Genomic DNA, 24130 nt, shown 5'->3' with positions numbered 1-24130 from the left:
TCGCACATTGTGATATCAGATTGAGATTTTGATATCAGATTCGTGTTCTACTCTTAAATACCTTTCATTTGAGTCCCATATTGCCATGGTCAGTAAATAAGTCATGTTAGGGGGTGTTTTGGGGAAGGGACCCCCAGAAACTTGGTCCCACATTTGGATATCAAATTGGTATTCTACTCGTAAATACCTTTCATTTGAGTCCCATATTGCCATGGTGGGTAAATATGTCCGATTTAGGTTTGTTTTGGGGGTCGGACCAAACACTTGGTCCGAAAATTGGATATCAGATACGTTTCCTAATCTTACATACCTTTCATTTGAGTCCCATATTGTCGTGATTGGTCTATATATATATTTTGTAGGTTATGGGGGTGGGGCGGCCCCCCAGGTACCCCATCCGAAATTTGGATACCAAATTTTGGTTCTTAGGTTACCATAAGAGAGCACACAAAATTTCGCTTAAATCGCACCACCCATCTCCGAGGTCTGGCGTTTCTGAAAATTAGGGTAAGGGGGAGGGTCCGCTCCCAAACAAACAGACAAACAAACACAAATTGAGTTTTATATATAAGATTTTTAAAGTTAAAAATTGTTATTTTTCAAATACAAGAGTAGTTTAATATAATTTGTCCAAATCGGCGTCATTTGGCTTCGAATTATGCAAATAAATAAATAGTATAAAAAAGAATCAATGGTACTGTTCAGAAAATAATAGAAAAATGTAAGCACGAACGTTCTACTAAAAATTAGCCTGGATCTTGCAATCCAGAAACTTCGCGGTGTGTTGCGCAGAGCTAGATATAATGGCCGAAATATTAGGAAAAAACCTTTCATAAGCAACGTCAACCGAGTAAAGAGTGCGTAAACCATCCACAATCCTTCAGGAACACGGCAATTTTTTCTGATGAAACCAAAATAAATCTACATGGATCGGATGGACGTAATAACGTTTGGAGAACACCTAATTCCGAGCTTCAGCCAAGGAATAGGAGAGGTACTGTGAAAGACGGTGGTGGTTTGGTATTACTGTGGGGTTGCATGGCGGCATCTGGGGTCGGTAAACTTGTTTTTATTGACGGAATCATGAATATAGATATGTATTTAGATATTTTAAAAAATAATTTGAAAGAATAGAGCCATGAAACTGGGACTTGAGCACACTTTCTTATTTCAACAGGACAACGATCATAAACATGCGGCTCACATTGTGAAGTATTAGTTTTTATCATACAAAACACCTGAGAACACCTCCTCAGTCGTCTGATGTTAAGCCCATACAACATCTGTGGGATCATTTTGACCGTCAAATCCGCAACCGACTTCCCTAATTAGAACATAAATCATTTAATTAATAGATCCAACCCACATCAGAAGGAAACACTAAAGGATAAATTTATAAAAGCCCAACATATATAAAAGGATTTTCCGAAAGATTGCAAAGTCAAACATACACGACAAGTAAAAATATCAAATAGTTGTTGTTGTATCAGTGTATTGTACACCGAGGCGGCAGCCCTTACCGATAAAGGATTCCATCGGGTCAATCCGGTGCGTACAACCGGCTGCCATGGGATTGGCAGACGGTTGCTTAGGACCAGTAGGACTGGTAACAAATTATTCAGCAAAACGAAATGCAAAATAAAACAATGGGGAGAAATCAAACCGCAGTGCGACACCTCCTTTGGGAGAAGATGATCTAGATTCAGAGATGCTACACATAATCGACATGCCACCTGATAAGAGAATGAATTTCAAAGGATGTATGTGTACAAAGTTGTGGTAAAGCAGTGGCGCACAAAATGAAAATGTCTGCTCTTTGAACATGTGCACAGGTGTACGATGCATTTTTCGCATTTCATGCAAAACTACTAAAGTTTTCACAATATTATGTTTATGATTTAAAGACGTTAAAATTTAAGTCAAATAATTTTTACTGATAGAGAAAATTATAAAAAATGGAAGAGAGCATCTCTCTAGTGGCTCAAGAAGTCAAGACCCGCAATCGGTTTATATGGCAGCTATATCAGGTTATAGACCGATTTCAACCATACTCAGCACAGTTGTTGGAAATCATAATAAAACTCCTCATGCAAAATTTCAGCCAAATCGGATAAGAATTGTGCTCTCTAGTGGCTCAAGAAGTCAAGACCCCAGATCGGTTTATATGGCAACTATACCAAAACATGGACCGATATAGCTCATTTACAATCCCAACCGACCTACACTAATAACAAGTACTTGTGCAAAATTTCAAGCGTCTGGCTTCACTCCTTCGAAAGTTAGCGTGCTTTCGACAGACAGACATGGCTAAATCGACTTAAAATGTCACAACGAACAAGAATATATATACTTTATAGGGTCTTAGTCGAATATTTCGAGGGGGGGGGGGGGCGGACCCTCCCCCTTACCCCAAAATTACCACCTAAAAATAAAAGTGCACTGATCGGGACAATATACAACTTAAATGATAGGTATTCAATAGTAGAGTACGAATTTCATATTAGAAATTGAGTCCAAGTAATTGGGGGGCCGCTCCAACCCCAAAACACCCCAAAATAGGTTTATTGGATTATAATAACAATATGGTGGTCGAATGAAAAGTATTCGAGAGTAGACAACCAATATGGTCAGGAAGAAGGTATAGGCGATATAATTTGTTGATTTTGAAAGTTTACCCCAAAAACGCCACCCAAAATCAAAAGAAGACCGATAGGGACAGTATGAACATCAAATGAAATATATTGGAGAGTAGAATACAATTATGGTATAAAAACATGGGTTCAAATATTCAAGGGGTCGCCCAATCCCAAAAACTGCTCAGGGATCAATTCTGGGTCCTCTTCTATTTTCATTGTACAGTAACGACTTGGCGGGTCAATTGTCTTATTGTGAGGTGCATATGTACGCTGACGATGTACAAATATATATCGCCCTCTAGACTCTTGACTCAATAAGTCAAGACCCAAGATCTGTTTATATGACAGCTATATCAGGTTATAAACCGATTTGAACCATACTTGGCACAGTTGTTGGATATCATAACAAAATACTTCGTGCAAATATTCTTTCAAATCGAATAAGAATTGCGCCCTCTAGAGGCTCAAGAAAGCAAGACCCAAGATCGGTTTATATGACAGCTATATCAGGTTATGGACCGATTTGAACCATACTTGGCACAGTTGTTGGATATCAATACAAAACGCGTCGTGCGAAATTTCATTCCAGTCGGATAAGAATTGCGCACTCTAGAGGCTCAAGAATTCAAGACCCAAGATCGGTTTATATGGCAGCTATATCAGGTTATGGACCGATTTGAACCATACTTGGCACAGTTGTGGTATATAATAACAAAACACGTCGTGCAAAATTCCAATTGGATAAGAATTTCGTACTCTAGAGGTTCGAGAAGTCAAGACCCAAGATCGGTTTATATGGCAGCTATATCAAAACATGGACCGACATGGCCCATTTACAATCCCAACCGACCTACACTAATAAGAAGTATTTGTGCAAAATTTCAAGCGGCTAGCTTTACTCCTTCGGAAGTTAGCGTGCTTTCGACAGACAGACATACGGACGGACGGACATCGACATAAAATTTCGCGACGATCAAGAATATATATACTTTATGGGGTTTATAAAAATCGGTTCAAATAGATTTTTAACTTCCATAGAGCCGTAGTTATTAAACTTTGGACATATTAGCTCGAAATTTGATGCGTATACTGTAACTCATCTGAAAACCTCCCACGAGGTCCATCAAAATTGGATCAGAATTAGACAGAGCTCCAAATTGGTACTTATAGGGTAGGTGTAGGGAATTATATGGTCGGCAATGCCCGACTTTTGTCTTTCCTTACTGGTTTTCAATCGATTGTGGACATTTTTTGCTCCTAAACTTTCAATTAGTTTTACAAAGTACATTTTAACTTTCTTGTTAGCTTCTTTTTGTTTTTCTACAGTTCTTATGTTCCCCCAATTCCATTTTCTCCTCTCATAGATGACTCTTAAGAACGAAACAAAAGAAACGACAGATTTCTATTTGTTGTTCGTGGTGGCCTTTTTTCATTGAGATCAATGGGTTATCTATTGTATTTTTGTATTAATTATCTATTGTATTATCTATTGTATAGTATATGAAGAGTCTGTGGGACATACACCTAAGCTTGTATTTGGTTTGTTGTGCGCTATAAATAATCAAAAGTAACCTTGAAGTGAAGAATCATTCATGAATTCAATACTACTTACAAAATTCCTAATTGTTTTCCATACCATGCCCCTCAGCTGGTTCATGTCTGGTATTGTGTCTCCACCTAAGTGCCTGTATCTGATAAACGCGAAAGCCGTGCAATGACATAGGAAATGCTCCAACGTCTCCAAAGTGAGCTCGTAGTCCTATGCGTCCCGTTATGATACCGAAAGCTATACTGACCTCCTTCTTACTTCCGGATCTACAAATATGGTTCGATTTAGAATGTATTTGGGATATATATGGGTGCTCTTATACAACCAACCAATTGCCAAAATCAGTTCATAGACACGCCTTTTATTGGCAAATGAAAAATGTCAAAAATGATCTGATTTAGATTATAAAAAAAGTTTTATATGAAAAATAAAATTTTTCATATAACGAAAGGCAAACTGAATAATGTATGCTTTTTGATGCGACAAGATGGCAACAACACATAATGGAATTCCAAAATGAAGAAGAATCGTCACTCTCAAAAACACCACATTCAACCTCATTTGATATGGTTTACTACTCGTTAATCAATGTGCAAATTTTGGTCAAATCAAATTACCTCCCTTATTCTTTAAGATATCGTATAAAATGTCAATCCTATAACAAATAATATTATGTATTCCAAATGTAACACATTCACCACTTTCCCACTGGGAAGCTATGCTTGTTGTATTATCTTTACACTTCTTGTCAAATAAAATAAAGAGCAGTGAAGGCCGGAGGACTGCCGTCAATAAACTTGGTTAACCCAAAGCCTTTTAGAGTGACGAACACACGTGCAACACTGGGGAACAGTAGGACGACGAAACCCCTGGGTAGATCCGGATCGTGAGAAGACGGTAATTTTACTGAAAGGAAGTGAGAAGGAGGTCAGGAAAGCTATCGGTATCATAACGGGACGCATATGACTACGAGCTCACTTGTGCAAAATCGATGCCGCAGTTGATGTAGGGCATGTGGGGATTTAAGTTTTTTTTTTTGTTGGATTGACCAGCTGAGACCAACGTGTTTTTATACCCACTGCCATAGGACGGGGGTATACTAACCTAGTCATTCCGTTTGTAACACCTCGAAATATTGATCTGCGACCCCATAATGTATATATATGTATTCTGGATCGTTTCGACATTCTGATTCGATCTAGCTATGTCTTTCCGTCTGTCGAAATCACGATAGAGGTCGAACGCATAAAGCTAGCCGCTTGAAATTTTGCACAGATACTTAATATTGATGTAGGTGGATGGGGATTGCAAGTTAGCGATATCGCTTCAGATTTAGATATAGATCCCATATTAACCGATCTCCCGAACTGACTTCTTGAGGCCCTGGAAGCCGCAATATTTGTCTGATTTGGCTGAAATTTTGCACGTGGTGTTCTGCTAAGACTTTCAACATCTGTGCCAAGTACGGTCCATAAGCTGATATAGCTCCCATATAAACCGATCTCCCGATTTGACTTCCTAAGCCCTTACAAGCCGCAATTTGTGTCCGATTTAGTTGAAACTTTGCATGCGGTGTTCTGTAATGAGTCTCAACAAATGTGCTAAGCACGGTTCAAATCGGTCTATAACCTGATACAGCTCCCATATAAACCGATCTGCCGATTTCACTTCTTGAGTCCTTACAAGCCGCAATTTTCGTTCGATTTTGCCTAAATTTTGCATGCGGTGTTTTGTTATGGCTTTCAACAACTGTGCCAAGTACGATCCAAAACAGTCTATAACCTGATATATTTCCCATGTAAACCGGTCTCTCGATCAACCGTGTTCGGTTCCTAGAAGCTTTAATATTTGCTGGTTTGACAGAAGTTTGGTAAGTAGTATAAAATTATGTTGAAGGGCATAATTTATTTTGTATACATTTTTAGCAGAACCCATGGTGGTGGGTTCCCAAGTTCGACCCGGCCGAACTAAGCACGCTTTTACTTGTTATTTCTTGCTTCTATTTCAAAACAAAACAACAACAAACACTTGTAAAAGTCTCATCACCGTTTTTGGTAGGCTCCTACCCAAATTGGTAGGTTTTCATTCTTTTGGGTAGGTTGGTAGGCTGACTCCAAATTGTGGTAGGTTTTCCAACATATAAATATGAAGGTTATTACTGAAAAAATCACCGGTATGACTCAAAACTATATCATTTCATTTCGTTTGTGTATTTGTTAAGAGTGAAGAATAAAACCATGTATGTCGAAAACGATGTATGTTCCGAATTTCAGAGGAAAAGTTCTAATATTGACTGTTACTGGTACGAGTGTCAAGAGATATCTTCCTAATTTCATAAATTCTGGGAAATAAATGCGTCTTTTGTGGTCAATGCCTTTAATTGGAAAATTGGGCTATATGACTGCTACATGCAAATATATTCAGATCTGGTCCATAGTCAGATGTTTAGCGGTCCATGCAACTCACTGTTTAAATGGGTAGTAAATACGCATTTATGCGCTCAAGACCTTAAATCGGAAGATCACTTTATCCAAATTCGGCACGGCTTTTCATTGAAATTGTAGCAAAAATATGAAGATATCGGCCATCTATCAAGATATCGGCCATCTTTGGAATAATGGCTGTAGAGACTGAGGGGCGGACGTGGCTAAATTGTTCATGAATATTATGATGATCAAGTGTGCATATTTTGTAGGGTTGAAAATGTTTGATGTTTTGCAAATGGAATAACAAAATGGGCAACTCTTCGGTGGTAGGTATAAAAACATTTGCCGCATATTTTGATTTGTAGAACATTTGATAGGTTTTGGTTGGGTTTAGCAGGATTTTTCTTAAATGTTGCCAATATTGCTTGTGGCATGTTAAATGTATTAAAGGCTGGCTGCAATGATCGCGATTTCGGCCTTTGCCAGAGGCCTCATCAGACTGTGATGCCACCACATGCACGTTGAAACGTTTTCTTATAGTGCAGTGGTTCTCTTGGTTCTCAATGTGCAGTGGTTCTCTTGGTTCTCAATGTTTACCCCAGGCCCACTGTCCTCTAGCTTTAATGCATCTGTGTAGCATGATCTTCCATATGGCAATGCTAAGGTTCCGGCAATCCAAGAGTGTGCCTCTGGCAGCAGTGTCTCGCACTCGACCTCAAGTGTCGTCTCAGGTTTCCGATCGGAAACCTCTTCAATTCCTTCCAAGTTTCTTAACGTCGCCTCAATTAAACCGCAATGGTATGATCTGCTCCTATCCTCTATCCACTCTCCCACAGCCTTAGGTCTCATAGTCACAGTGGCTGTCTCACATTTAATCTGTATGTCAATGGGTCGGATATCTAGAAGTCTCCTGAACCTGTTGTATTATTCTTACGTTGCAATTTTTCTCCATCGCAGTCCACCAAACTACTTAGGCGTAAGTAAGAATTCGTCTAATCACGCTCCCGTTGAGCCAGTGGATATCCTCGATTCAGATACCATTTCGAGCCTACGCGCCGTCTACATAGTGCCCAACATCTGTAAGCCTTGCCGGGCTTGGGCACAAATACCACCCTTGCTTCCTGCCAGGCTTTTGGAGTATATGCAAGTCTTAGGCAGGCTGTGAAAAAATGGTCAGATGGGGCGCAAGGTAGTCGGTCTCGTCTGTGATTAAATGGTGGGAAAGTCGATCAACTTGATTATTCTAAGTTTCAGGTGTCTCCGTCAGTCCCGTCCTATCCTGTGGAAAATGTGTTTTCATCAAAAGCCTCAATATGTACCCCGTTGTCTCTGCTCTCACTTTCATGTCGTTTCAGTTTGGACATGGGTTTTTGAGAGAATCTCTTTAATCTTGGCAGCGTAATTAGCGCTATCGACCTGTTCGCAGAAAAGTTTCCAGCGGGCATGATTTGTCGGTCTGGTAATCTTATTGTATTCCTTGAGCCGTTTGTAATACACATGCCAATAATCTTCCGCTTTTTACGACGAGCTCTGTGGTTACCGTTTCCAATATTGGGAATATCCCCGGTCATGAAGGGTTTTTATAGGGCTGTTTTCCTTTCTCGAAGAAGACAACTATATTCGAAAGACCCCACAATTGCATTCGTAATCCTGTTGACATTGTCGTCAGTGTCTTCTATGTTTGGATAATCTTAATTATCTTACCCAAATCATCATCTGAGTAATCTTCCGAATTTTATCCAATTGGTTTTCTACTTATTACGAAGCTTATCGAATTCGGCGATGGCTATGCTATTCTTAACCCAATGTAGACCCTCCAATCCTGAACCTCATCGAATGGATTTTCCGAACATATTGTCTAATACCTTCCCCCTAATCCTGTTAACCAAGGTAGCGGTGTTGCCAAACTTAAGTGTTATAAGGTCGTTAGTATTGAAGAATTCTGCTTGTGCTTGACCCAGGTTATTAATGTTGGTACTACCCCACGAATTGTGTTGAGAGTCCGCACCTCATTTTCTGTCTGTTTTGCCTTTCTCACCAGCCATTTCAAGTCCGATGTGGGTAGTGGTGTCGGATAATCGAAAGGCAGGTAAAGTGATGCCAGGTATATTTCACTGTCTCATCACTGTTGCAACCAACGTCGACAACTCTGGGGAAAATACACAATTTATATTTTTATAACAAATAACGCAAATCCTCCGCCGAGTGCCAGTATAAGCATAGAATAATTGACAGAATACTGAACCATATACAGTCCAGAAGCTCTGTACCGGATCGTCCATTGCTCCTGAATTTAGGCAATATGTATTTTGCCCTTGCTGGTTTTCTCCATCAGAGCGTGTGTGGCTGTCTCGCCCCGGTGGAAGCTTATCAGGATAACCTCAATCATTGGTCCTTCATTAAATGGACTTCTTGGGATTGGCTGGAAGCCTCATCGTCCGCTCCCTGCTCATTAGGCTGCATTGACTTTCCTGTCACTGCACTGCCTGATGTTTCAGCATTAGGATCTTTATCCATCCTAGTCTTCCTAATCTCGAGAAAGTCGTTGATGGTTCCGTCGTCGGTTCCCTATGCGTTAGGCGGTGTTGGACCTCTCGCCGCTGCACTGCCTGATGTTTGAGTATTAGGATCTTTGCTTATGTTAGTCTTCCCAATTTTGAGAGAGTCGGTGATAATCTCGTTGTCGGCGCTCTGTTCGTAAGGCGTCATTGAGTTTCGCGCCATTGCACCGCCTGATGGCTCAAAATTAGGATATTTGCCTATCATTGTCTTCCCAATCTTGAAAAGATGGCCATGGCCCGGTAGTACGCCATGCCTTTAGTCTTAGCCAAACTTGTTACGGGGACTTGATCAATGCCAACCACAAGGAGAGTTCCTTCCTCCTTCTCCTCCCTGTGGAAGACCTTCCACTTCTCTGCGACCACACCTTGGTTTCGCTTGCTCAAGAATTCCAACATGCGTTCCGTCGAGAATTCGGACGGGGGATGTCCATCTTTCTCACCAGGCCAAGCTTTGCGTCCCAGGGAGTGTGGATACTTCCAACGTTCTATTTGACGATATCAATACATTCCGCCGACGCAAAACGCAGCGTAAAATTGTCCTCTCTATACTCGCAACTCCTCATTCGTAAGGATGATCTATCTACAGAGTTCCAATCATGTTCGTAAACCAGATCCTCCACCTGGGACCGATGATCTGGTGGAATACTACTGGATGCACTGCCGATATTGATGACTGCATAAGTCAGCTCATCTCTCCTGTGCTCCCTTGCCATTTTGGCGTAAAAAGTCCTCTCCTTACCTTTTCCAACGACCATCTTCACCTTCTGTGATGACTGTGACGTGCTTTTGGAAGTCACAGTCTCCCATGAAGACTCAGGGGCTTTGCCCGATTCCCTCTTTCCTGCTCCGATTTTGTTTCCATCCTCAGGATACTGTGTGGGGTTCCATTGCGGGAGGCCTGGTTTGGTCTTCTCAGAGTACTTGAATGCGGGCAGCTCTTTTTCAGCGCTTTAGCAGTGTTATTCTATTTGGGAAATCTGATTCTCTTTCCAGCTTCCGTACAAGTATTTGGTATGTCATTTCCATCCCTTTCAGCATACTGCACATTCGCCTGATTACGCTGCCGGTACATAGTCTTCTTCGTCGTTCCCAGGATTGCTTTCTCGGTCTTCTTGTGATCTTAGCAAAGCCCTCGCTCACTACCGTTGTCATCGCGCTGTCCTCATCTCTCGATTCGGACGCGATGACTGTTTTCATTGACACTGTTGCTGTCTGAATCGGAAACACCACCTTTACTTAAAGGCTGACACCACGAACGGCGCATCCCTCGAGTTATCTATCCCTTCCTCATCCGTTAGTCTAATGACTGGTTGTGCGCTTGAAGCATTACTCTCGACAACGGGTAACAAGTCACCCACACTTATAGGAGGGACGGACAACATGCTACGGTCTGATGCCACCACCGCAGCTGTTGGGTCTTCGGAGTCCCTTTTGAGCCTTATCCTGAAAGGCTTTTAATTTTTTGCGTAAAAGGTAGTACCTATTCCGAGATACAAATATTTTTCTTTGAGGAGCGAAATTAAAAACACATCGGCTCCAGTCTACGGTTAAAAAACTAAAAATAATAAAGGGTGATTTTTTAAAAGCTATAGGTAAGTTTTTCAAAAAAAAAAAAAAAAACTAATTCAGAAAATGCATGAAATTTTTGTTTGAATCCATATTATTTATGATCCATATTATTTAATGTTTGAATAGTCCAATTTTGGCATACTCTTTCCAACATTTCCAACAAATGCATCAATGTTTTCTTCCAATGCTTCAATTGAAGCGGGTTTGTCTGTATAGACATGAGCTTTAACATAGCTCCACAAAAAATTTTATGAAGGCGTTAAATCGCACGATCTAGGTGACCAATTGACCGATGCCGAACGTGAAATAAAATGTTCACCGAACTCGCCTCTCAATAAGTCCATTGTTACGCGTGCTGTGAGGTATGTGGCACCGTCCGTTCGTTGGAACCACATGTCATGCAAGTCAAGCGCTTGCATATTGGGCAAAAAGGGTTGGATATAATCTCACGATAGCGCTCACCATAGACAGTTACGTTACGATTCGCATCATCTTTGCAGAAGTACAGTCCAGTGATACCACCAGCATCCAAACTGTAGATGTTTGACAGTGGAACAAAACACGAAACGTGCGTGAGCTGTTTAAACCAGTGTTGCCTAAAAGATAATATCTAAAAATCACCCTTTACAACGATCAAGAATATAGACGGTTCTGTTAAAAATTTCCTCTTTGTAAGTTCCCGAAAAATATCCCTAAAATATGTACGTCTGGTAATTATACCGAAGCTAATGTGGTGATAACGCTGCAATTTGGCGTTTCTCATTCCAGAAACTCTAGCAAGCAATTTCCACGTAGACAGTGAATCAACGAAATGCTTTTAAATCACTTAATACCTCAATGTATCCAATTACGGAGCTGAAGAATAATGCTGTGCTTATGGGTGATGATTGATTTCGTCATTTCTAATTACTTGCAGTCATACTCACCCGCTCGCTCCCATGCTCACTCAGGTGTAGCTCGTAATGGGTTGCAATTTTGAAGGCACAATCCTTCCTTTTACCCTCTCTCGCACTGCTATTGCGAACACAAAAACTTATTTCTACTTATTTGAAACCAGCTTGCATCAAGACTTGTTTATTGACATATGTGGAGGCATTCCTGTCTGTCCACCGGCTTCTATGCCCATTGCTCTCCGAATAAGTCAAGTGTGAATTAATGTTTGCTTTAAGAAGTGCTCATTTGTAAGCAACTGTCGTTGGTAAGGCGACCCCTGGCACTTGACCACACATTTTAGTGTTATATTCGTACCCGAGTCCCAAATACATTTCATTGAAGTCTCATATTGTCCACATCAGTCTACATGACCTTTTGAGGGATTTTGGGGTGTATATATAGGACTTTTATATATACGTAAAATATGGCATTGTGTTACTTCAAAAATGGTGATTATTTCGCAGCATAATGATTTGTCTTTCCTGCGACACACAGACAAAAGGAAAAACCATGAAAAACATTTTTTTGGCCCAGTATTTAAATCCATATTTAGGGTTGGTCGGCCTAAATGACCATTTCAAACATTGGCGCTGATGAAATTAAAAAAACAAAAGCAACAACAATACCAGATAACAATTAGTTGTTGTCATTTTAGCGGTTACCGCCAGTATTCTAACCTTTATTTGACTGGCAATGAACAATGTTAGCTTTTTAATGATGTTCGAATATCTTGCCAGTCAACAAGTTGTTAACAATGGGAAAAGCGGTTGACTCACATGAATATTATAATCCTTAAATACTCAATGACTCCAAGCGTTAAGTTAGCCCGAATGCTGTGCATAGAGAGTAAAAATGTGGCTCATTATAACCCCTAATTCGTGCCCTTTGGGCAGAGGCAAAATCACAGATAACAGTTCCCCTGAAATCTCTAAGACACCCTACAACTCCTGGGCACATGTGAACATTCTATGCTTCATTAAAATCGCAGAGATTAGTCCTTCGCGAGCTACAATATTTCAAAGGAAAAACTTAAGAAAATGTTGACAGCACTGTGCCACCAAAGACATTATTCCGTTCGTGTGGACAAACAACATTCACATTCAGTGGCACACAAGCACATTTTATTTATATTTTTGATAATTTTTAAGGAGTGCTGTAAAAAGAGCGTAAACATGTCCAATTGACATGCAAATAGGGAAGAAAAGCGATATTCCATAAGAAAATGTAGAGCACAGTGGCGGCTTTCTTGAATAACCATTCGAGCCATTTCAGGTTTGAAAGTTTAAGTCGAATACAATAGGTATCGTTACACAGAAAAAAATATTGCGAAAATTTTTTCAATTTAAAATTAAATCATTGTTTTAATTGAATATAATTTTTTTCAATAACGATCATGATTGAAATTTAGGCAGTTTTCAATTAGAAATTAGTTGATTCAATAATTTTTTTAATTGAATCTTTAAAAAATTTATATGTAAAATGTGCTTGATAATGTTAGACCACAAACTTTTTTTTTGTCACTCGATTCGTTCGCCAATTCATTGAAATCATCTGATTTCATAGATGGAAAACAGCTGTTTACATTGAATTGACAAACGAATTGCGTGACGTAAAGAAACAAATGTTAGTAATCTAAGCAGTAAGTTTTTCAATCATTTTTAATGGAATCGGAAACTTTTGTTACACCCAACAGCATTGTTATGACTGTTTGTTTTTGAAAAAGCTTTGGCGCTCAAAATTTTGAAAAATACTTTCTATATACAGATGGGCGGCCGTCCAGTGGCTTGGCCCTGAAAATATAAAGGGTGATTTTTTTGAGGTTAGGATTTTCATGCATTAGTATTTGACAGATCACGTGGGATTTCAGACATGGTGTCAAAGAGAAAGATGCTCAGTATGCTTTGACATTTCATCATGAATAGACTTACTAACGAGCAACGCTTGCAAATCATTGAATTTTATTACCAAAATCAGTGTTCGGTTCGAAATGTGTTCAAATTTTGACAAATTTTGTTCAGCGATGAGGCTCATTTCTGGTTGAATGGCTACGTAAATAAGCAAAATTGCCGCATTTGGAGTGAAGAGCAACCAGAAGCCGTTCAAGAACTGCCCATGCATCCCGAAAAATGCACTGTTTGGTGTGGGTTGTACGCTGGTGGAATCATTGGACCGTATTTTTTCAAAGATGCTGTTGGACGCAACGTTACGGTGAATGAACACATTTCGAACCGAACACTGATTTTGGTAATAAAATTCAATGATTTGCAAGCGTTGCTCGTTAGTAAGTCTATTCATGATGAAATGTCAAAGCATACTGAGCATCTTTCTCTTTGACACCATGTCTGAAATCCCACGTGATCTGTCAAATACTAATGCATGAAAATCCTAACCTCAAAAAAATCACCCTTTATATCAGATGAACACGAATCTACTCTAAAATACTTTTTATTAGTCCCATATTGGAATGGTCAGCGAATACGTCCTATATGGGTGGTGTTATGGGGTGGGGAGGCCCCATACACACTTTTTCCCGAATATTGATATCAGATTCGTACTTTACTCCCAATGACCATTCATTTGAGCCCCATATTGTAATTGTAGTAAATTTGTCCTTCTACACTTATTTGAGCCCCATATGATCCGTAAATAAGTCCTGTTTGATGGTTGTTTTGCGGAAGGGCTGCACCCCCATAAACTTGGCCCCATATTTGGATACCGAATTCGTATTCTACTCGCAATTACCTCTCATTTGAGTCCGATATTGTCAAGATCGGTAAATATGTCCGACTTAGGGTGGTCCCCCAAACACTTAGTCCGACAATTGGATAGCAGATACGTTTTCTACTCTTAAATATTTTTCATTTGAGTCCCATATTGTCATGATTGGTGTATATATATATATTTGGTAGGTTTTTGGGATGGGGTTGCCCCACTAGGTACCCCTTGCGAAGTTTGGATACCAAATTTTTATTTTTGGGTTACTTTAAAAGAGCACACAAAATTTCGCTTAAATCGCACCACCCATCACCGAGATCTGGCGTTTCTGAAAATTAGAATAAGGGGAGGGTCCGCCCCCACTTCAGATATCAAAAAATGTAGTACTCTATTTTCACCACGGGATCATTATGCACCATCTGTGAAAATTTCAAGAAAATCGGTTTAGCCGTTTTTGAGCCTATAGGAACACACAAACAAACATACAAACAAACACAAATTGATTTTTATATGTAAGATTAACGTTTTAATTGATCCGATTGAAAAATAATTGGATATTTCGAAAATTTCAATCATTTTTTAATTGGATCAATTAAAAATTAATTGAAAATTTTAAAATTAAAATTTCAATTATTTTTTTAATTGGAATTTTAAAAATTTTCAAATATTTTTTAATTGAATATGTAATTTTTTTAATTGAAAATTTTTTCATTCACCTTTTTCAAAAACTGTGGTTGATATTATCACTTTCGTGATTGAATCAGTTTCATTCAAAAAATTAATTGGATCAATAAATGTTGTGATTTAAACCGATTTTTATTTTTTCTGCGTAGGTGAGACATATTTTGCGGACAGTGTTACCATTGTGCGACTTTTTTTTCAAATTTCACTTAAAAAGCATCTTCAATATATACTTTTCACAAACAAAAAAAAATTAAAGTATTCAATAAAGTCCAACCAATGAAAATATTTTTTTTTACTATAAAATGCAAAAAAAAAAAAAACACTTTTTCATATTTTTTGACTTTTAAACTGTATAACTTGTATCTGAATAAGCAGATGTGGAAAGTTTTTACGACAAAGTCGTTGTAAATTTTACCACGAAACCAAATCATGGATAAATGGCAAAATACGAGCCAATCTCGACGAAAATTTCAACAAACCAAAATACGTATATCCCCGAAACCAGGCGAGATATTGTATACCTCAAGCGGACTTTTTGGTAAGGTTTTTGGGGCACTATCCAGCACAGAAATTTTGAAAATCGAATCACAAATGAGGTTTTGGCAGCCCGAACAGTTTTTCGAAATGCCTAGAAGACCAAGTTAAGGGTCGCCCGAACAACCGAGGGTTCAATTCTAAGGAGCATAAGATGAAAGCTAAATTTACGATTTATAGCAATTTTTTATTGCATATACATTGAAAAAACAATACCCGTTACGAAAATGTCAAATATGTTCTGATATTTCGCAAAAAAACATTATTGCTACAAGTAATAGGGACAGAAAGTCAATTCGTTTAAAAAATTCACAAGAAGCTGTTACTTGAGTGAATAAAAAGCAGTTATTTGTTTGTAGAAATATTAAAACAAGAGTTTAGGTCGAACATTTTATTTAAGTTTTTCTACGTTAAATGTAGCTCTATTTACGCAGATCGAAGCAATGTAACCCTGTTACAAGAAGAAATATGCAAAAAGTAACTAAACTTGGGAAATAACTATCGGAAAGTGGCTGAATTGCTTACGGTTTCAAAAATTCAGAAGGAAAGTGCTGTGAAATGGATACCCAAATCAGAATCTTTGCAACATCGTATAAACAAACAAAAATATTAAAACTCTTACTTCAATTCTTCAAAAAACATTAATTTTTGAAAGTTTATGAATAAAAAGGATTGTCAAAATAGATTATTCAACAAAGGTTGATATATTGTAAATAGCCAAGTGTGATAAGTTTAGCTGGCTTCAAGAGGAATAGCGCAATATTCTTTGATGTGATAACTAACAAGTAAAAGCGTGATAAGTTCGGCCGGGCCGAATCTTATATACCCTCCATCATGGATCCCGGTATCTTTTTTAGACAAACAAACGATAGAAGATAAGAATTGCTATGCTATTGGAGCTATATCAAACTGTCAAACATTTCGTTGGAAATATCACGGTTTTTAGAATGTTTCTATACAATAGAGTCGGCCGTATTAATGACTTCTTGAGATTCTATTGCAGGATATTGTCCGGCTTAAGACCATTGTTTAATGCTTTCCATTCAAAGAAATTCAAATTTAAAATTTTACGGAATTGTATCCTTACATTATATGAAGACTATAGGCAAGTCAGCTTCATTTTTCAATTGGATAAAAGCTTTAAGCCCACTTCTTAATACAGATAACCTTGGTACAGCAGCAATGAAATATCTGTCCTAGGAGTGACACTCAAAGTCGCCGAGTCTAAATTCGATTGAAAATAAGTGGAATATCGTTAAAACTTCCTTCCAACTTCCTTCCAACTCAGATGAATTTTGGTTAATCATTTAAGCTTCGTAGGTACTTGTACCCGTTTCGCTTCAAACGAACTGAACCGACTCTATGCCTAGGGTCGTTCAAGCCATTTTTCGTTTAAAAATCGGAATTTTTCCTATTATTTTTCACACGTTAAATTTCGATATTATGTTTAAAATGGCTAACAAATAAAAAAATGTCATTGATCTCGCCCTAATTTTATGCAATTAAGAATGCTCTATTTGTCTGTCTATCCGCAGTCACTAATTGTTGGCACATACCTGAATATCGTCGTTATATTCATAGATAATCTAGCCGTGTCCGCCCGTCTGTCTATCTGTGAAAATCCCTCTGCAGTCGTTTAAAGATGACCTACATCTGGACATAACACTTTTAATACCGATCTCCCTAATTTTTGAGTGCATTAAAATCATATTTTTGCCTCTATTTCAATGAACAGCCGTAGCTAATTCGGAAAGACCAAAATGAGCCCATAAATGCACATTTACTGCCCATATCCGCCAAAACAGTGAACTGCATGGACCCCTCAACAACCGATTAAGAATCAAATCTGACCATATTTGTAGTTGTCATATAGCCCTATTTTCCGCATTGCTTACCCACAAAGCTAAAATTAAAAAAATTGGAAGAGATCCCTTGATACTTGTACCAGTTGCAGTCAATATTAGAACTTACAATTTTTTCTATGAAATGAAACATCAGAAACTATAAAAAGTAAAATAATTTTGAGTTAATCCCTGCGATTTTTTCAGTAATTTACTTGGTTTTTATATTTTGGAGAAACCTACAAAAAATTGAGGTTAGTCTACCAACCTACCAAGAGAATAAAAACCTGCCAAAAACGGCAACACTGTTTATGAGCTATTGGCCTTGCAAGAAATTTTGTTATGCCAATTCATAACCTAAAATTTCGGAAAAAAGTAAACATTTTTAATTTTTTTTTTAATGGAACAGCATCATTTCCACCATAACATTTTTTTATTCCAGTTACAGCAATTTTCTTTTAAGTACCTTAAAGAGGACTAAATGTAGATGTCGCCTCTTTGTTGATATCATTGATCTCTGTGAAGAAAGTTAATAATTACGTTAAATGCATGGTTTGGTTTTATTTTGAATCTAAAATTGGATACTACGAATAAATTAAAAATTAGGTTCAAATACGAAATTTGTACAATTAGTTAAAAAAATTGCTGAAATCGGTCCTATGAAGGAATTTGTGTTATTGATTACCAATTTTGCAATTTGGATTTATGATAAGCTAAAAAATCCAATTAAAGAGGTTATTAACTCCATAAACCAATTATTTCAAAGTTGTCCTTTTTTTAAGCAACTTTTTTTAATTGCCTTAATAAAACTAAATAATTGATTGAGAAGGTCAGTATAGCTATTGGTATCATAACGGGACACATGGGACTATGAGCTCACTTATGTAAAATCGGTGCGGCAAGTGATAACATGTGTAGGGCATGCGGGGAAGACGATGAGACGTTGGAGCATTTCCTTTGTCATTGCCCGGCTTTCGCGTCCCACAGATACCGGTACTTAGGTGGAGACACAATATCAGACATGGACCAACTTAGGGGAGTGGTATTGAAAACAATTAAGGATTTTGTAAGTAGCACGGAATTCCTAACTTAAAGATTTCTTTTTAGAGGTTACTTTATAGTTTTTAGAGCGCACAACAAGCCGATTACTGGCTTAGGTGTATGTCCATAGTGGCATGGGGCGGATTAAAATCTGCACCCTCTTTTCAACCTAACCTAACCTTATAATTGATATCTTTTACATGAATAAAAAATTTTATTTCATTGGATTACATTGGCTATAAAGCATGAAATATATAGCTTTAAAATAATATATATTTTTTATTTAACGATGCCAGGCATCGGAAAAAAGAAAAAAAAATTGTAGACCTCTCTTCATTGGCGGAGACATGGTCTGTAAAGAGTATTCTAAACAAACTAATTTATATAGATTTTAAAAATGAATAAATATATGCCAATATTAGCGCTTTGCGTATAGTACCACGAAATCTAGATCCACATATGGTTTCTTTCGTCCTCAGCGTTTTCCAAGTCATTATATCTCTCTATGGATAATAAACTATTAAATTAGATTACATTAATAATGTTGTTGTAGCCACTCGTTCCGGTCCAAAGGACCGATCGCCGCGGGAACAGGATGGCCATTGGTTATTTAAAGGCACCAATAACTCGCCTTGTCATATCGAGCATCATGGGCACTCAGTATTTGTGCTCGATACCGCTGATTGTACGCGACTGCCGTTACAGCTACTTCATATGGAGCATTCCACTATCCGCAACCTATAGACGCGCCCGGTAGCTCACAGCTAAGCTTCTCGGGACAGCAATGAACACCACACAGATGGGACCACAATGTTCCAGCATGTGTGGTGACCACAGCTATCCCGCGCCGGGATAAGAGTAATAATATTTATCTGTTGTATATAACACGTTTGCATTCTTCAATATCCTCCAATTTGTTGCGATTGGAATTGGTTCATTCTATGTGTTCACACCCTAATTTTTCCGATTTCACTACTTCAGTGCATCGTTTTTCATATTTTTTTTTTTGCTTGTAATTATAATGAATAGATTAAATTTTATGGAGAGGTAGAAACAAACTACACTTTCTATTTTTATACCCACCACCGAAGTAGGGGATTACATTCATTTTGTCATTCCGTTTGCAACACATCGAAATATCCATTTCCGACCCTATATTGATCGTCGTAGAAATCTAAGACGTTCTAATCATGCTGTGGTATTTAGGTTGTGAGGCGATCCCTCGGACCTTGAACCGATCAGTTGGATGTCAAATGCGTACCCATAGTGCCCCAAAGTCTGAAGTTTAGCGGTTGATGGTGACGATTGATCAACATATACATTCTAGAGAATTTGCGATTAGGGAATTGCTTCTTCTCAAATTGAACATCAGAATCCTGTTTATGGGTTATTAAAATATTACATATAGTTGTAGCGGAGGCCACCGTAGCGCAGAAGTTAGCATGTCCGCCCATGACGCTGAACGCCTGGGTTCGAAACCTGGCGAGACCATCAGAAAAAATTTTCAACGGTGGTTTTCCCCTCCTAATGCTGGCAACATTTGTGAGGTACTATGCCCTGTAAAACTTCTCTCCAAAGAGGTGTCGCACTGCGGCTATAAAATGGAGGCCCTTATCATTGAGCTTAAAACTTGAATCTGACTGCACTCATTGATATGTGAGAAGTTTGCCCCTGTTCCTTCATGGCATGTTCATGGGAAAATTTTGCATTTATAGTCATATCGAATTTTCAAAAAGCAGTACTAGTAGGGAAAACGTACGATTCGATCCCGCATCAGGTATCAAAGTTCAGAAAATCTGATTATTGTTGACCCACAGCAATCTTTCCTAAAATGTTTAAATTAAAATTTCTTTGCTATATGCCAATAATTTGTTCAGTCATTTTTAACAACTCATCAAAGTGCTAAGTGCGGAGTTTCCTTTTGCCCCCGCTAAAGTTGTGTGGGGAAACGTTTCACTTAGATAATAACAACATTTTCGTTTTTGCCATAACATTTACGGGTATGAGGTCATTCCAGTCAGTTTACTACATAGTATTGCTAATCGAAATTTTCTTATCTGCCTTATCGGCTGTTCGCATGGGTGTTTTGTTGAGTTACCTTCACAATTTTGTTGCTAATTTTAATTTAGAAACGTAAGACATTCCTTCTAATCATCTTTTAGAACTTGATGAGTCCGCATTGATTTCAAACCAAAGCCGGACATAACAGGAACAAACTTTAATGGCCACCATGCATGCATTGTTCATATGCAGATTTCTTGTTAAATTTTCACGATGGATATGAAAAAATACAGCAGCGACTGACTTATTAATTTATTTCCGGGCTCACCTTTGTGCGTTGTGTTGCCATTAAACATAATGGCTAGGTCGATAATAACAGCAAAGTTAAATAAAATACCCTGACCTGGCGCCAAAGACACTGCAATTAAATGTCTTGTTGTCTTTACGAAGAGTACAATTTATTACTTATGGCTTGACTTGCATAGGGTGGGTCACGAAGAAGTTGCGTTTTGAAAATTGTTCGACAAAAATAAGTAAAAACATGTTTCAGTGATTTTGGTTTTTTGAGTTGTTTAAATATTCCGGTTAGTGATGGAACTCTATCTATTCATTTTCCAAGAACTCATTAAATCCAGGAAGCAAAATCGGCATTTCTATTATATCAAAAACGGCTTAACCGATTTTTATGAAATTTTCACAGCCTCTGGTGAGAATATAATCTTTTGATATCCGAAGGGGGGACGGACCCTCCCCCTTACCCCTATTTTCAAAAAAGCCAGTTCTCGGGGATGGGTGCACCGATTTGGGCGAAATTTTGTATGCCACCTTATGGCACCCCAAAAACATGAAATTGGTATAAAACTATGGGGTGAAATAACCTGGGGGACACCCCATACTAAAACCCACCCGAACGGACATGTTTACCGATTGGGACCATATGGGTATCAAATGAAAGGAATTGAAATGTCACTCTAAGTGTCGGGGTGTCCCCCACCTCCAAAAACACCAAACAACAGGACACTTTCAATGTGGACAATCAAATGAAAGGTACTTAAAAGAAGAGTACAAATCTGACATAAGAATTTATTCCTTTATTTATTCCCCAGTAGGACATATTTACCGATTGGGACAATATGGATATCGAATGATAGGTATTTAAAAGTTGGTGTCTGAGGCGCAATCCACCTCTCCGTATCCTAGCCAAAAAAAAAACGAATTAAAAATAATATATGAAGGCTGAACAGGATTGAATAGGACAGCAATAAAAAGCCTTTGATAGTAAAGAACACTTTATCCTCAAATTGGTATAGACACAGGAGGACCTGCGGATCTTTAAAATGTGGTATCCCAAGTGGTAGCTTGAAAATATGACTTTGAACGTAGGTAACCAATAAAAAAAAGAAGAAGTAAAAAAAAAGAGATCTATTTATATGGGAGCTGTATCGGGCTATAGACCGATTTAGACCATAATAAACACGTATGTTGATGGTCATGAGAGGATCCGTCGTACAAAATTTCAGGCAAATCGGATAATAATTGCGACCTTTAGAGGCTCAAGAAGTCAAGATCCCATATCGGTTTATATGGCAACTATATCAGGTTATGAACCGATTCCAACCATACTTGTTGGACAATTGTTGGATATCATAACAAAATACTTCGTGCAAAACTCATTCAAATCGGATAAGAATTGCGCCCTCTAGAGGCTCAAGAAATCAAGACCCAAGATCGATTTATAAGACAGCTATATCAGGTTATGGACCGATTTGACCCATACTTGGCACATTTGTTGGATATCATAACAAAACACGTCGTGCAAAATTTCATTCCAATCGGATAAGAATTGCGCACTCTAGGCTCAAGAAGTCAAGACTCAAGATCGGTTTATATGGCGATATGGCCCATTTACAATACCAATTGACCTACACTAATAAGAAGTATTTGTGCAAAATTTCGTGCTTTCGACAGACAGACGTACGGACGGACATGGTTAGATAGACATAAAATGTCGCGACGATCAAGAATATATATGCTTTATGGGGTCTCAGACGAATATTTCGTGTAGTTACAAACAGAATGACGAAATTAGTATACCCCCCATCCTATGGTGGAGGGTATAATAATTAGTGTATATCTGAACGAGACCCCTAGGCCTGAATGTCTTGATAGCCAGTTGACATTATGAGGCTCAAACAAATTCATGCTCTAGCATCATGCTCATATTATTTCACGGTGCGCCCTCTAAACTTCCTTCAAACCGGCCGTGTTTGCCTACTATGGCAATAAAAACTAGGTATTCGATAGTTGAAAACGAATTTTATATCCAATTTTGAGGCCAAGTGTTTGCTCACCCCATAAACTTCCCCTAACCAATGCCAATTGGGGCTCAAATAAAAAAAAAATTTAAGAGTAGAGCACGATGTTGATTTATTTTCAGGGCTAAGGGCGTGGGTGGATGCCCCACCCTTCGTAACCCCCAAACTCGACATATTTATGGATTATGGCAAATAGGGACTGAAATTTGATATCTGTTTTATGGCCAAGTGTTTCAGGTACGCCTCACCTCATAAAGTCCCCCTAAACCACACAAAATGTGGTTTTTGGGAGTAGAGTATGAATCTGATATCCACTTTCGGGGTAAAGGGCTTCTCCAATCCATCACGAAAACCAAAAGAATGAAGTAGATCTAACATCTAAACTTTGATGGGCGGACCCTCCCTTTACCCTATTTTCAAAAACGCCAGATTTCGGAGATGGGTGGGGCGCTTTAAGCAAAATGTAGTTTGTTTATAATAACTCAAATACTCTAGGGGGGCCGCCCCACCTCCAAGGCTCGGCAAATGGAAATATAAACCAATAATGACAATATAGGGCCCAAATTAAAGGTATTTGAGACTAGGAGCACGAATCTGATATATGGGGGTCCACCTCACCCCAAAAATACCACCGGATCGCACATATTTACCGACCATAGCAATATAAGGCTCAAATGAAAGGTATTTGGGAGTAGAGCACCAATATGATATCCATATTGGGGCGAAATATCTGAAAGGCCGTACCAGCATCCCCTAACAGGACTTATTTCCTGATCGTGTCAGTATTGGGCTCAGATAAAATAAGAGAGTGAACGAAGACGCAGCGGAGCGGCGCCTGTCCAGCTAGCATCGTATTATATGAGTGATCAATCATATTATGAGGCATATTCAAATAATAGAAGCTTAAGAGATGTAAAGCTGATGGAACGTTTTAGATTTAAAGCTATAAAGGGATATCCACTAATTTGAAAAACCTAATCAAATGATAGAGGTTTTTGAGGAACATATTCATATTTTGGATGTCAACTTTAAGAATCGGATCGGAACTTCAAATACATGGTGGCGTACTAGGTTAAGTTTTCAGATGGGAGGATTTACTTAACGACCTGCCATCAATTATTGGGGTGTAACATATTCTGATGTAAAGCTTCTTTCTCCTTTCATTTCAAATGCGTATTTCACTTTAAATACCAAATTCACATGAATTGACTAAGTGGTGCAAGGGGAATCACATGAATACCATCAAATTTCAGGCCCGGAGCTTGGTTTTTATCAATACAAAAGAAAAGGCGAAAGTCGGGCGGGCCGACTGTATAATACCCAAC

General features: G+C 38.4%; 1 protein-coding gene and 1 long non-coding RNA gene across 3 annotated transcripts in view; one reads left to right on the top strand and one right to left on the bottom strand.

The window, feature by feature from the left end:
- Positions 1-24130, top strand: part of LOC106090082 (four and a half LIM domains protein 2) — a 579753-nt gene that overhangs the window by 27662 nt on the left and 527961 nt on the right. The gene's annotated exons all lie outside the window — the stretch shown is intronic.
- LOC131994369 (uncharacterized) lies at positions 1246-4605 on the bottom strand. 2 transcript variants are annotated; one of them, XR_009396670.1, is made up of 3 exons: positions 4515-4605; positions 4249-4451; positions 1246-1324 (listed from the first exon to the last, which is right to left on the bottom strand). It is a non-coding gene; the product is annotated as an uncharacterized LOC131994369 (long non-coding RNA). The 2 variants fall into 2 exon arrangements; XR_009396669.1 differs by lacking the exon at positions 1246-1324 and adding an exon at positions 4137-4187.

Source organism: Stomoxys calcitrans, chromosome 1, assembly GCF_963082655.1.
Source record: "Stomoxys calcitrans chromosome 1, idStoCalc2.1, whole genome shotgun sequence".
Taxonomy (NCBI): Eukaryota; Metazoa; Arthropoda; class Insecta; order Diptera; family Muscidae; genus Stomoxys; species Stomoxys calcitrans.
The sequence above is the reverse complement of the archived record's forward strand: the minus strand, read 5'-3'. Positions and strand labels throughout refer to the sequence as shown.